This window comes from Pteropus medius, unplaced genomic scaffold (genome assembly GCF_902729225.1).
Source record: "Pteropus medius unplaced genomic scaffold, Ma_sr-lr_union100, whole genome shotgun sequence".
Lineage (NCBI taxonomy): Eukaryota > Metazoa > Chordata > Mammalia > Chiroptera > Pteropodidae > Pteropus > Pteropus medius.
Genome location: NW_024349798.1, coordinates 1,703,317 through 1,718,123, shown reverse-complemented (window position 1 = coordinate 1,718,123; position 14,807 = coordinate 1,703,317). Strand labels below are relative to the sequence as shown.

Genomic DNA, 14,807 nt, shown 5'->3' with positions numbered 1-14,807 from the left:
AGAAAGAGTAAGACCTAGGACGCAGGAAACGGGAAGCCAACACAGGAGAGAAGTAAAGGGCATCTCTCAGATGATGGTGAAGTGTGGGGGAAGGAGGTTGCGGGGGGAGTCCGGGCAGCATCTCTGGGTAGCAGACCTGGAGGGCAGGCAATTCACATTGGAATAATTCAGTAGGCTCTAGAAAAGATTTCTTCAAAGAGATGAAATTATGAATACATAATGTGTTTGAACTTTTGAGAGATATATGCAACTTGAGAGAATGTGGGTTGAATTAGCCATAAACACATAAAAAACAAGCCTCCCTGAAAAAAAGTTATTAAACCTAAGAAAACAAAACTTTTGTTCAGAAAAGGAAAACAAATTTTAAACTTCTGCTCTGCAAAAGACATGCTTAAGAGAATGAGAAGACAAACCGTAGAATGGAAGAAAAATATTTGCAAAAGACATCTGATCTGATAAAGAACTATTTATCTGATAAAGGACTGTTATCCAAAATACACGAAGAACTTTTAAAACTCAACAATAAGAAAACGAACAATTAAAAATTAAAAGCTCTGAATAGATACCTCATCAAAGATGATATACAAATGTCAAATAAGCATATAAGAGATGCTCAACATCACATGTCATTAGAAAATAGCAAATTACAACAATGAGATACCACGGCGCACTTATTACAATACTTAAAATCCAAAATACTGACAATACTAAATGCTGGTGAGAATGCAGAGCAACAGGAACTCTCAATCATTGCTAGTGAGAATGCAAAATGATACAGCCACTTTGGAAGACAGACTGACAGTTTTCTACAAAGCTAAACATAGACTTACCATATGATCTAGAAATAGCACTCCTTGGTATTTACCCAAATGAATTGAAAACATATCCACACAGAAACCTGCACATAAATTTTCATAGCAGCTTTATTTGTAATTGCCAAAAATTTGTTGAAATGTCTTTCAACAGGTGAATAGATAAATAAATTATGGTACATCTATTCAATATTAATAAAAAGAAATGAATTATCAAGCCACGAAAAGACATGGTGTAACCTTAAATACATATTGCTGAGTGAAAGAAGCCAACCCGAAAAGTTTACATACTGTATGATTCCAACTACATGACATTCTGAAAAAGCCAAAGCTATAGAGACAGTAAAAAGATCAGAGGTGGCCTAGGGCTTGTGGGGAGGGAGGGGAAGATGAACAGCGGACCACAGGGGATTTTTAGAGGGGTGAAACTATTCTGTATAATACTATAATGGCAGGTCCATGACACTTTGTATCTGTCGAAACCCATAGAACTGAACGTACAACTCAGAGTGAGTAAACTGTGGATTTTAGTTAATATATTGTATCTATTTGGTTCGCCAGTTGTAACAAGTGTACTACACCAATGCCAGATGGGAAAATTGGGGGGACAGGGCGGTATATGCATTTTCTGTTGAATTGTTCTGTAAACGTAAAAAATGCTCTAAAAAATAAAGTCTGTTATGATAAAGGGGACAAAAAAGGAAAGAAATCATAGCATTCCACGTAAAGCTGTAAATAACGTTTCCACAATGTGTAAGCCCTACCAACCTTACCAATATTATGATGCATCTGTTTTGCGAGAGCGGGAGACAGGAAGTGTGTGTGAGGGGGGCCCATGCAAGGGAGTTAACCTTCAGCTTCCAAAGTGGGGTGTTGATAAGCAAAGCCTAAAACTGGAAAAGGGAGCAATGTAAACATGCTATGTAGGAAACACAGAGGTAAAAATTACTGAAAGAGTTGAAATGATTGTCTTTAAGAAATGAGAAATAGGAGGAGGGGCTGCCCATGTTTCTTGACTCTAAGCTATGGGCATATTTAATTTAAATAAAAAAAATACAAAAGGAAAGTGGAAATAACAATAAGAACAAAAGAGAGCTGGGGAGGTGGCAGAGCAGAGCTGAGGAACCGGCTCTACCAAGAAGCTTTGCCATGGGAACGGTCCTGGCAAAAGAACGAGGATGGTACAGTGGAGGGGGGCCGGTGGGGGGCGGGGGGGAAGAGGCCTCCGAAGGAGAAGGTCCTCTGCCTCTGAAGCAGGTGGGAACAGGTGAGGAGTGAAGAGCCAGGTGGGTTTGTGCTTTGCTGGCAGGAGGCGATGGAACTGCATCTGATGCATCTGTCTTCTCAGTAAAGGAGGAGCCACAGTTAGAGGAGGGAGAAGATGGGGAAAGAGTCATCGGAGACCTTGCCACTCAGGGTGCGCTGTACAGTCCAGCAGCATAGGCACCACCTGGTCAGATGTGCAGAATCTCGGGCCTCCTCAAGATCCCTAGGAGATTGACAGGCAAATTAAAGTCCGAGTGTCCCTTTGAGACCGTGAATTAGAGGGGAAACTGCCAACCTGGTGTGGGACACTCTGAGCAGTGTTGGCTTGCTCAGTGCTGGCAGAGAGCAGGCAGTGGTTGGCACTTTGCCAAGCAGGTACCACAGCAGGAGAGGTAGGCACAAGAGGGGGTTTTCCAGGGAGCAGTTATGGTGATGGTGGGCTGGGCCCAAGCAGCATGAGGTGGACAATGGCAGCAGAAAGGGGCTGATGGACAGTGAGAAAGTAATGGGGAGGTCCATGAGGTCAAAGAGCTATTACATGTGGGTACCAGAGCAAGTGATGAAGAGGATGTGGGGGGGGACATGATGGGGGTGACCAAAATAGAGACCTCAGAGTGTGAGGTGTGTGGGGGGTAATTACGAGGTCTTGGGGTGAGCCTGGGAGTAGCAGAGGTCAGGGGACTGGGAGGCCTGCTGAAAGCCGTCTGAGATCAATTCTGCCCTCCCTGATGAGGCTTGTACCTTGCATATCTAAAGATGGTAAGATGTGACTGATTCATTTGTTCTGGGTGTGGCCTGGGCATCAGAATATTTTAAAGCTACATTACAACGCGTAGCAGAGTTTGAGAACCATGGGTGTAGACAGAGACCCAAGCTCTAACAGAAAGAGCCGAACAGGGAACAACAAGAAGGCATCCTGGGGTTGGCATAGCAACAGGAGTCTGACCAGGAAAAGCAGCCTTGAGTGGAGCAGCTGGATGGGGCTGCATGTCCCAGGTTTGAGATGAACGGAATATAGAGACGTCATGGGCGGTCTTCCCCTGGAGAACTAGAGAGTAAACAAGGTGTGTTGTGGTGTGTGTGTGTGTGAAAGAGAGACAGAGACAGAGAGAGAAAGACAGAGATACAGAGAAAGACAGAGACAGAGACAGAACCCAGGGCTTGCTTGGGCAGCACACACACTGAAAATGAGACAGAACCCAGTGTCTGCTCATCGTCCGTCCTGCACTTTGAGGGAACGGCCACTGGAGGGAGTTCTGTGCTCACACAAACGGGTGTGGCCCGGGCGGGCAGCCCTTGGCCTGGCTCTGGCCTCTTTCTGACAGCTTCCACATTCAATGTTCAGATTTTGCAGGCACACACCCTGGGTTTAACTTCAGATCCCACTACTTCCAAGTCCCTATGACCTTGGTCAGGTTACCTGACCTTTTTGCGACTCAGTTTTGTCGGTGGTAAAATGGGCCAGGAGACTGAGGTCATCGAGAGGATGAATGAGGTCAGCCAGTGAAGCCCCGGCCACACTGGGAAACAGCTGACCCACGTGATGGTGGAGGAGTCTTTGCCGCTTCCCCTGTCTCTCTCTCTGCTTCTTGTGCAGCCCCTCAGCCCAGCCCTGCCCAGACCAGATCCCAGGAGAGAAATGGGTTGGGGAGGAGCAGAGGCAGGATCCCAGGTGGCCTCTAAGGCAGGGACCCGGTGGAGCCCAGGCAGCCCTTCCTGGTCAGTCTTGCTGGCACTCTTGTCTTGCAGCAAACCTCACCTGTCTCAACCTCCTGGTGCCAGGCCTTCTCCACTCCTCTGGGTGCCCAAGGGACCAGGGGCTGCCCTCACCTGGCAACCACGTCATCCCTGGAGTGACGTCACTGCCTAGTGCTCCTTCCCAGCCATTCTCTTAACTGCCCCTCACCCCATCTCCTGCCAGACCATCAAGAATCAACCTACCAGGCCATACCTCCAGTGGTGTCTTTGTGCCCAGGTTTGCAGAAACCCCCTGTGCAGGAGTCACCCCTCTGTCCTAACCTTGGTCTCACAGAGGGTATAGCCTGACCTGACTTGTAAAAAATGATTCGCCAATATTCAAAAAATCAGGGAGTTACATCCTAAGATCCAGATTTCCACCTTCTCTTAAAATATTGGAAGCTCTGGGGGCCCGAGTTCTCATTCCCACATGACAGCAATGGGCCACAGGAGAGGAAAGACCACCATTCAGATGGCTCAGGGCTCTCCAGTTTACCGCTGTCCCTGCCCAGGCCATGTCCCCTACTCACAATCCCTCCCTGATCCCCCGTCAGCATCTCAGTCTGCAACTGTGAAGGGAAAAGGTGCCTAACACGATCATGTAAACATCTCGACTATTGTAGCCACTGTCCCAAGGCAAGCAGAAATGCAGAGAGGGAGGGACAGGGTGCCCCAGAAGTGAGAGCCAGCCCTGAGGGGCAAGGAATCCTGGGGACCAGAGAGCTGCTCCATGTCCTCAGGTGTTCATGGAACTTCATGGTGCAGGTGCCCAGGACTACACACACACACACACACACACACACACACACACACACACACACACACACCACACACACTGTCCAATCTGCCAGCAGAACCTGCCACTTCTCACCACCCTGGTCCAAGCTGCTATTTTCTCTCACCTGGCTGAGTGTAGGAGCCTCCTCACTTCCATTCTTGCCCCACCAGTCTGTCTTCCCCACAGCAGCCAGAGGGAGCCTATTAAATAAAACCTAAGACACGCCTCACGCCTCCTCTGCTCAAAATCCCTCAATACTCCTATCGCACTCAGGTCAAAAGCCGGAGGCTTATGGTGGCCCTGAATGACTGTCCACATTACCTCTCCTCTCCTCCCATGGTCCATCAGCCTTTTCATTGTTTCTGAGCATCCCAGGCACACGGGCCTCAGGGCCTTTGCACTGGCTGTTCCCTCTGGCTGGCTCACTGTAATGCCTCCCACCCCAAATCTTCATGGCTCCCTCCCTCACCGCCTTCAAGTTTCTGCTCAAATGTGACCTCTGTGAGGACCTCCCTGTATACTTTGTCCCCTCCCTGTTTTCTTCCCTCACATGAATCCCTTGAAGCACAATTGTCTACTTATGTGCCCTGTTTGTTGTCTTTTCCCCTCAGTAGAATGGATGGGGGCAAGGATTCTTCTGTTTTGTTCATTGCAAACAGTGCCTAGCACATAGGACGCACTCGATAAATATTTGGTAATTAAATGAACGAATAAATAAATGTGTGAAATGAGGGCAATAACTGTATGAAGTACGCAGAGTGGCTGTGAGGACTGAATCGGATCGTGTGTCTTGTGCAAGGTGTGACCCATGCAGTCAGTCACACAGAGCCCCAAATTTGGGGGTTAGTGCTCTGTGGTTGGCATCTTGCAGTTCTTGATCATTTAATCTTTGAATTTGTAAGTGAAATCTGATAGGACAATGGAGCATGCACCAGAGCAATCTCACCCTCCTACATCCCTTGGATGGGTTCTCGGCCACCCACTCCTTGCCCCCACCCGTCACTGCTGCTGTCCTTTGTCTGGCAGGGGCCTGGGTTCAGGAGAGTTTAGTATCAGTGTGCAGTGGAGTGGCCCAGAGCACCTGTGAGGATTTGTACTAGCTCTGTCTGTTTCCCTGTACCCAAGGGAGCCTGACATCAAATAGCAAATAAAAAAACACCATGACAGGCTGAGAGAGAGAGACCTGGGTAGAAAGGAAATGCCTTTATTCAGCGTTCTGAACAAGAGGCCCTCATTCTGTAGTTGCCCTGGTGTCAAGTACTGACAACTCACAAGTGTTAAGGGCTCTCTCCATGGGAGCTGTTGTTATTCAGAGAAACCCAGCTCAAGCTAGAGAAAGCCCTTAGGATGCTGGGACAGCTGCTGGCCTTTCAGGTGACTGGCACAGGCCAGGAGAACATTCTCTTGTCAGTTGTCTCATCTATGACCTGGGACGAGAGTCCTGTAGGTCTCCCTTCTGGCAGTGACAGTGAGTGTGCACATGCTTTACAAACTTAATGATGGGGAGAAGTGTAAGTGGCGGCCATGGCTCCTGACCCAGAACAGGGATTGTCATGGCTGCTCTGAAGGGTCCCTGGGTCAGGGCTCAATATCTGTCCCCCTGAAATGGTCAAAGGGGATCTAGCTTTAAGCCCTGAGGGATGGATGACAGGGGACCAAGCCTCGATGGTGACTTCAGGTCCAGGTGTCAATAGCACATGAGGCCTTGGTGAGGGCTTCAGACCCTAATGGTAACTTTAGACCAGCCCCTGAGGGTGGCTGCAGATTCTAATGGTCACTGCAAGTCCTGGTAATGGTCTCAGTGGCCTTCGACCCCAGTGGTAGCTGCAGACCTTGGTGACCCGGGAGGCACCAGGCGTTTCATTCCCCTCCCTCCGTCCTCCCTAAGCTCCATCTCTCCCCAGCCTAGAATTTGAGCCATTCTCCAGGATCCACTTAATTAGCCAAGCTCATTAACTCCCACAGGCTTCTCCTCCCCACCTAATTAACTGACTTAATTAGGGCTTGCAGGCCCAGCCCCCTCCTGCTCCTACCCCCGTCTCCTACCCTCCAGGCCCCTGGCTCCGCCAAGCCTCCAGCAGGCAGAGAATGGATAAAGATGTGGCCTGGGCCCCTCCAGCCCCGGGGCCTCCACCTGGCGTCCCTCCCCCAGTCCCAGGGCACCAGGACAGTGCCCCTCTCAGCAGCCCACAGGCGGGAATGGAAATCGGGACAGGGAGGTGGGTGGGGAGAGGGATGGAAATGAGATAAAAAGGAATCAGGTTTCAGGAGTTAATGAGAATGGCTTGTGGTGGATGGGCTGGGCAGTGGGTGGTTAGGGGCCTGAACTCTACAGTCTGCCTGTGGACTGGTTGAGTCTCAGCGTGTGTGTGAACTTCGGTAAACTCCTCACCTCTCTGTCTCAGACACATAACGGTCGCACCCACACTGCAGCACTGTTATGAGGTTTAAGTGAGTTGATATGTATAAAACGCACGGATCTGTAATGGTTACAGAGGTGGGTGAGGACAGACAGAGTTTCCCCGAGAGCAAGGGGCTGGAGGAAGGAGAGGAAATCCAGAGTACGCTGTTCCTAGGTGCCAGGCGCACCCCCAGGCGGGCTCTGGGGTGCCAGAGGTGTCGTGTTCCCACTCCAGGGGTGGAGGAGTCTGGCTTTGTTAGGTCAGGACCGCTAAACTCTGTGCCTCAGTTTCTCCATCTGGGGGAAGGCCTGGCCTTGCGGAAGTACCTGGCATACCCTAGAGGCCTACTAAATGTCTACAGACTCATCCCTGAGAAGGGAGGTGACATGAAAAGCATTTGGGGGGAGGTGCTCAACTGCCCTTCACCTTCCCCAGGGCCAAAGCAAGAAAAGTGGGCTGTGCCGGCAGCAGGCAGGATGCATTCAGATGTAAAGCAGGGCTTCCTGGAGTTGAGGAGTACAGGATCTTGAATGTAGGAAGGAGGAAGAGTATGTCTGAGCTGCTGGATGGGCTCCAGGGGAGAGATGGCCAATCAGCAGCTGCAAGTGAGCGGGAAGGGGTGAGATGGGGCCCTGAACACTAGGATGGCCCTTTATCTACTTAGCTCAGAATTTTACATGTATTGGTGTGATTAGTATCTTCCTCCACTAGACTGGAAGATCCTCAAGGCAAGGACTGTCCACTTAGCCCACCCTTTTATCCTAATGCCATCGTATAGTAGGTGTCCATTAACAAGCGTAAATGCATAAATGAGTGAATGAATGCACACATGCATGCATGCCTGAAACTCAGAAGGAAAGGGGCCCCATGTGGCAGCCCAGGCACTTGCCCTGCATGCCCAGCTATGAGCTGGCTCCTCAGGTGGCCCAAAGAACAACCTCCCCGAGGGGACAGGAGCTAGACTCCAAGGATTCAAGGACTCCTGGGTAGGCTGAGCTCCCTCTTGGGTAGCCTGCCCAAATTGGGATGCTGAGGAACTGGTGATATGGGGGACAGAGGGGAGAATCTTTAATTTACCCCTGCACTTTTAAATACTTTAGAAACCCACATGTATACATAGTGTAAAGAACATGGAGTTGTAAGTGACAGAGACCCAAGTCCAACTGACCTAAGCACGAAATGGACTCTATTGGATTACACACCTGTAAAGTCCAGAGTCTTGAGGCATGGCCGGATCCAGGGACTCAGATGATGGCATGAGGACTGTGACTCTATCTCTTGGTTCTGCTGTCTACTGTGTTGTCTTCGTGCTCCAGGAGGTCTCCCTGGTGGTAGCTCCAGGGAGGTACAACTCCAGGCCTTACATCCCACCTTCTGTCCAACTGGCCCAGCTTGGGGCACAGACCCATCTCAGAAACAATCATTGTAGCCAGGGGCCTGCGGTATACTGATTGGTGGAGGCTGAGTCCCAAGCTCACCCCTAAAGCCTAACAGATAAGCCCCACCATCAGAACCTCTAATGAAGAAGGAAGGGTATGGTCAAAGGATGTAAACTCCCAAAGGAAAATCAGGATTCTGTTGCTGAAAGATGGGGCCAATGATGTTGGATGGCAGAGTTCTACTCCACTTGGCACAGGTGGGCATCAAGCCAGATCCAGGGCCTATTCTAAGAGCTCATCGTTTGTGGCAGACACTGTTCCCCACCCGTAGCTCCCCAGGCCCCCTCCCCACTTCTACTTGGCAGCCCCTCTTTCTCTTCTCTCCGAAGGCCTTCTTTGCTCCAACCTGCTCTGCCCACATCCACAGCACTGCCCTCCCCCCGCAGCTCCCACCAACGACTGCTGACAGGAGCTGGGGAATAGTACGCGTTCTAGGCGTGTCTATGTATGATCTACACGGTCTCTGAGAGCTCCCTACTGGGGTTCGCTGCCAGTTGCTTGAAGTGTTGACCTGCTTGAGAACACACTCCTTGTCACTGCCTTCCTATCTCTCTTCTCCACGCCCCTACTTGGGATCACCTGCCAAATAAACTACTTGCTCTCGAATCTGCTTGTTCAGGGTCTGTTTCTGTAGAACCCAAACTAGGACATCATTAGAGCCAGCCCCCCAGGGATGTGTAGCAGACAGCACTTGTTTCCTTCCAAATGCCTGCAGTCCTGGGGGTGGCTTTGGTGACCCATCCCTGAGGAAAGAGCTGGAATCAAACGGGCTCTGAGTAGCCTTGCCTCTGTTCTGAGGATCCCAGAGGATGTTCCCCACTCCCCTGAAACAAGCACGGGGTGGGGGTGGAGACCTATTAGATCCGCACTCCACAACTTCCCTGAGAAACAGGCACATCCAGCCCTAAGGGGCGCCGGCATTCAGAGCCACCATAGTGGGTACGGATGGCAGGAGGCCAGGCAGTCAAACGTACCTCCCACGCCCATGCCTCTCAGAGTGAGAGATGAAGTCGTTTTAGACTGTTCTTAGACCTGGCTTTAAAAACACACAGAATCGCACAGTGAAAAAGTTATTTCTCCCCCCTCCCCTTGTTTTTCAAGATTCCACTTAAAAATACTTCCATTGAATAAATGTCAACAATTTTGAAAAAAGGTGAAAGAAAATACAGAAAAATGAAAACCTTTGCAGCTCCACAGCTAGAATCAATGTTAACATCTTATCATATTTATGTCAGATATTTTTAATTGAAAAAAGAAAAAAACATGACAGATAAGGATGAATTCCCATTACCTGCCCCGCCCCAATCCCATTTCCTGGATTTCGTCCCCGAGGGCAACCACTGGCATGATTGCAGAGCCTCCTCTCATACCAGCTGGCAGGCTTTCAGCTGCAAGGAAGAGATTCCCTTCAAAGCAGCTCAGAGTACAACTCAGCATCTCTGCGATATTACAAAGCAGGTTCTTCCCTCTCCGCGCTGCCATCGCACTGTACTTCCCATCATCAGTGGCATCCTGCTGGCCGCGGTCACACTTGTATTTTGACACGGGAAGTGGGGAGCTGGTCAGAACTCTTGCTGGAACACTGTTTCTCACTTCAGAATAAATTCTCCAAAAAGGTATTGAGTGATTCAAAGCTCCGTGGCCTCCAGCCGCTGTACATCCGGGGCAGCCCCACCATCTTCTTTCAGATCTTTCTTGGGTTCTGGTGGAACTTGTGGTTTTTCTTCTCGGCAAAAACTTGACCTGTGTTTCCCAGTGGCCCTGGAAGCTCCTGCTCTTCGCTGTCAGGAGCTTCTGTAAGCTTTGCCCCAAATCTCATCATCTTCAGCTTTCTAAACCTGATCAGCTCTCCGAGCTACTCAGTCACCAATGTCACCAGGGGCCCTGATCATGCTGCATGAGCTGGTCACCAGCAGCAATGTTCTGGGTATGATGGTGGCTCTCCAGAGGAGGGGATTCTTCCTGTATAATGAGACCATTGTAACGCAGACCAACAAGCCAGGAATGCCTTCTTTCTGTCATGGCTGGGGACATGAGCAGTAAGGAGCATCAGAGAACATAGAATACACTGGGGAAATCCCCAAACACCATCATTTTCCCCCAGCGTGGAGACTATCAATATGGCTGAAACAATGTCCTAACAGAGCACTTTCGGAGTTCCCCAAACTCATACAGTTTGAAACGTTATGATGTGTAGGTTCTAGAGGACAGGGATTCTATTGTGATTTCTTCCCCATCCCCCCAACAGTAGCAGAAACTCTGACACATCAGTGAATATAAAACGTAGCCAAAGGGAAGGTGCATAATGATCAGAAGTCATGGGTTCCTGGCCTCACATCTTCTTTGTGCAGGAGGCTGCTACTGTCCGCACAGGAGCATGAGGACATGCAGTACTAAAGAGGGTTGTGGGCTCTGGCCAGAGGAAATCTAAGTGAAGATCTCGGTTTTCTGATGTTTCTTCTGTGTTGCTATGGAAATCATAGCCAAGTTTTATCTTTGTGTTCTGTTATCTAAATTACACCCATGGAGACCTTCTCTGGAAAGGCAACTATTGCTGTGGATGCTAAACTTTGAGCTGGCAAAAGTGGATTATCCCTAGGTGTTAAGGGAAAAGAACTAGCATTACAAACATCTGCTTCAGTTCCTCTTCAGATATGTTGTGTTGGTTCGGTCATCCGAGAAGCAGGCTAAGATGGGGTCAGATGCAAATCTTGGGTAGAATGCTTGGGAGGAAAAATAGGAAAGGAGCCAGAGGAGGCTGGGGAAACCATCAGACTGCAATAGATCTAACATTTGTAACAAAGAAAGAGAGAAGGAAGGAAGGAAGGAAGAAGGAAGGAAGGTAGAAGAAGGAAGGAAGCATGAAGGGTGAAGGAAGGTTGAAGGAAGGATGGAAGGAAGGAAGGAAGGAAGGAAGGAAGGAAGAAAGGAGGGCAGGGAGGTGGGATAGGAGGAGTCTTAGACTGCAGTGAAATGGTAAGAAAGTTTCTACAAAGCCAAGGGGAGTCCTTGATCCAAAGTTGCCCATCAGAGAAGCCCTGTGTCTCCAAAAAGTCTCTGCTGCGCTCAGTTATTGCCTCCTGTCAATCCTAGAGAGACTCCAGGCTGCTGCCCTCAGCAGTCACAGTCCTTGCATTTTCACGGCTGCCACATCCCACCCCTCATGCCATACAGCTTCTCTGTGGATGCCGAGAGCCACTCTTTCTAAAGGGAAACTTCGAAGAGGGAGGTTCTCGGTAGGAACTACGGCTCCCCTCCCCCTCACTGCACTTGACCTCAGGGCCATAACTGGTAGCCATCGTTTCCTCCTTCCACTATCCATTCTCAATTATCCACACCCTCAACTGTCACCTTAGCGGGTATTGAGGGGCCACCTAGTGGTATGACGCAACGCTTCAGTCCTGAGGGGACACTGGGTTCCACATTCTAGTATTTCTCCCTGCTCCCACTTTGTAAAAGCATCCCCGCTTTCTTCTAGTAACTGATCAGGGTACTTCTAGTAACTTCTAATAACTAAGAGTCAGTTACTGAGGGTCTAGTAACTTCTAGTAAATGAGGGTCAATTACTACCGCTAGAACAGTGATTCCTCTTCTTGCCTGCTGGCCCCAGAACACATGGAGTCCCGTGTTATTTAAGCAGCCGCAGCTTAAATTTTCATGGAACTCTTGCTATGCTCCGATAAGAGTAAGCCCCCTTTGGGGACCAGGACTTCCTACCCTGCGGAGCTCAGGGTGGGGAGATTTGACTACCAGATGTATTTGGGCAAAACTTCACTAATCACATTGGTAGTAATCAAATCCTCCGTTGAGAAATCAGGGAAGACCTCTGCAGAAGGTGGCCTTGAACTGTGTTACCCTTGTCAACTATGGCTGGGAGCATTTCAAGGCCTGATTCTACCTCTGCCCCTCTCCAGACTTCATTTTCCTCACCTGTAAGGAGAGGAAAGTGCTCTCTAAATTCTAGTGTTCCGAGACTCGGTTGTTAGACACAGGACGACGTTCTCTTCCTTCTTCCTCCCTCTACTGCTGGCCCAATAACTCATACTCCTCCATTAGTTTATTTTGGACAATAAGGCCTTACTTGACTTTTCTAATCCTCTATTCTCCATTAGTTTGTTTTGGGCAATAAGACCTTACTTGACTCTTCTAATCCTCTACCAGAACGAAGTTAGGGTGAAATTCGAAACTTGAGAACATTGGTAGGACAGGGAGGGGTGAGAGAGGGAAGGGAGATATAAAGGAGGTGTCTTAGAGGATAACTTGTTTGGGGAACAATGTTCTAGACAGAGGAGGAAATAAAGGAAGGCACAGAGGTATGGGAAAGCAGATGCTCTAGGAACACCAGCTGAATGGAGAAGAGGGGGTCTCAATAGGGGGAAGGTAGGAGGCTCCAAAGGCAAAGGGGTTTGAAAACCAGGATAAGAAAGTTAGATTTTTACCCTAGATGTAACAGGAAGTCATTGACAATTTTATGTAGAGGAGCAACCCAATCTACTTTTTATTTGACAGAGCTGATGATCACACAGGACTTGGATTCTAGAAAAAGATTCTAGGCAGAGGAAGGAGGGAGACAAGTTAGGATCTAAGGCAATGTTTTCACTAGCAGAGGTTTCATATTGATGGCCCAGAGGTGACGCTTAGCCCCAAAGAATGTTTCATTTGGCTCGTTCAGTATTTCTGAATTTGGGGAATTAGTTTCAAACATTTAAGTGGAGGATTTTATGTTAGAAGATGGATTCCCTGCTTCTGTTGGAAAATCATCTATCCACACAGGACTCACAATGCTGATTTGCTTCATCTCCATCACTCCCTATCACCTTACACCTGGCCCCAGTCACTAATTTATGTGACCTATAAGTACTTGAGCTTGCAAGTACACCTGGCTCTAAAACTTCTAGAAATAGGATGATTGGGAAGAGTATGGTGGGTGGAGAAAGCAGCCCCAACTAAGAGTTGGAAGAAATAGGGAAGATGCAGGGTGTTTTGGGGGCTTTTTCCTTAGGGAAAGTGTGGCTGGGTCTGCATGGATAAGGCTGAGAGACAGATGTGCTGGGAAGATGTGCTGTCCTATTTTATCTCCATTTTCATCCACCTCACTTCTTTCCAGGCCACCAATGTCATTAACCAAACAGACAATACTCCTTCACACCCAAGTGGTGCCTTTGCACATGCTGCTCCCTCTGCCTGGAATCCCCTTTCCTTCTTTTTATCTGGTGAGCACTGTGCATCCTATGACTAGTCACTGCCATTTACAACAGCGGTCCAGAACAAGTCCTGGGCTTGCCATGACCCCAGAGCCCCAGTTTATGACCTCTTTCCTGAATAGACTTAGTTCTCTGCAGTCTTGCTCAAAATACGATAGATGATGGACAGACGGACAGACCAACGGGTGAATAAATGCATATCCGATTGCAGAGCTTGAATATTTCCCTCCTTGAAACAGACACAGGCTCCGCCCCACAAGAACAGACTGGGACAGTCTGGGACAGTCTGGTCCCGCAGGGGCCAGGAGGGTTGGACCAGGTGACCCTCTCAGACTCCCCAGAGTCCTCTCTAACCTCTTTCTCTCCCCCTCGTGGGCTCTGACCTAGAAAAGACCGGAGGTGGGAGGATAGAAGGGAACCATAGGCTCTAGGACCCAGCGCGGCCGGAAGGCTGGGTGGGGGCGCCGCGCGCCGCTCGATCCACGCGAGGAGAATCTGCGCCCCGCGGTGCGCGGCGGGAGAGCGCGGCGGGAAGGAGAGCGGGGCGGTGGGGAGAGGGAGAGGGAGAGGGAGAGAGAGAGAGAGAGAAAGAGAGAGAAAGAGAGAGCGCGCGCTGGGACTAGTGCGCGTGCGCAAGGGCGCGCGCCAAGCGGGGCGGACAAAGGGGCGGGCGGCGGCGCGCGGGCCGGAGGGAGGAGCCGCGAGACAGTCGGGCAGGTGCGCGCGGGCCGGAGGGCGGAGCCGCGATGCCGCGATGGAGCGCAGCCCGGGCGGGCGCCGGGGCTGGGGCCCGAGCACCAGGCGGAGCGCGAGCCGGAGCCGCAGCCAGTGCCCGGACCAGGCCGGGGTCTGGAACCGCAGGGCCGGGCTGCTCGTAGCGGCGGCGACGGAGCCCCCCAGCGGCTGAGGGGCTTCCTCCCAGCCCCTTGCCGGTGGCCGGGACTCAGCAAGTCCCCGCAGCCGGGGATCGCGGGGATCCCCCACCAAATCCAGGACCCAGAGACCCCCCAAGAAGGCGGGGGCCCCTCTAAGTCCAAAACAAAACGACTTCCCAGCCGGGGAAGGCGAAGAATTCCTCCGTATTCAGAAGATAGCGACGTTCCTATGGTGCCGCGAAGATTCCCCCTCTTCAATCTGGGCCCCCCCAAGACCTAGAACGCAGTGATCCC

The 14,807-nt window shown here is 50.2% G+C and overlaps 1 protein-coding gene and 1 pseudogene across 1 annotated transcript in view; both read left to right on the top strand.

The window, feature by feature from the left end:
- SBK1 (SH3 domain binding kinase 1) overlaps positions 1–14,807 on the top strand; it is a 44,731-nt gene that overhangs the window by 8,801 nt on the left and 21,123 nt on the right. The gene's annotated exons all lie outside the window — the stretch shown is intronic.
- Positions 7,580–10,631, top strand: LOC120620491 (solute carrier family 35 member E1-like; annotated as a pseudogene).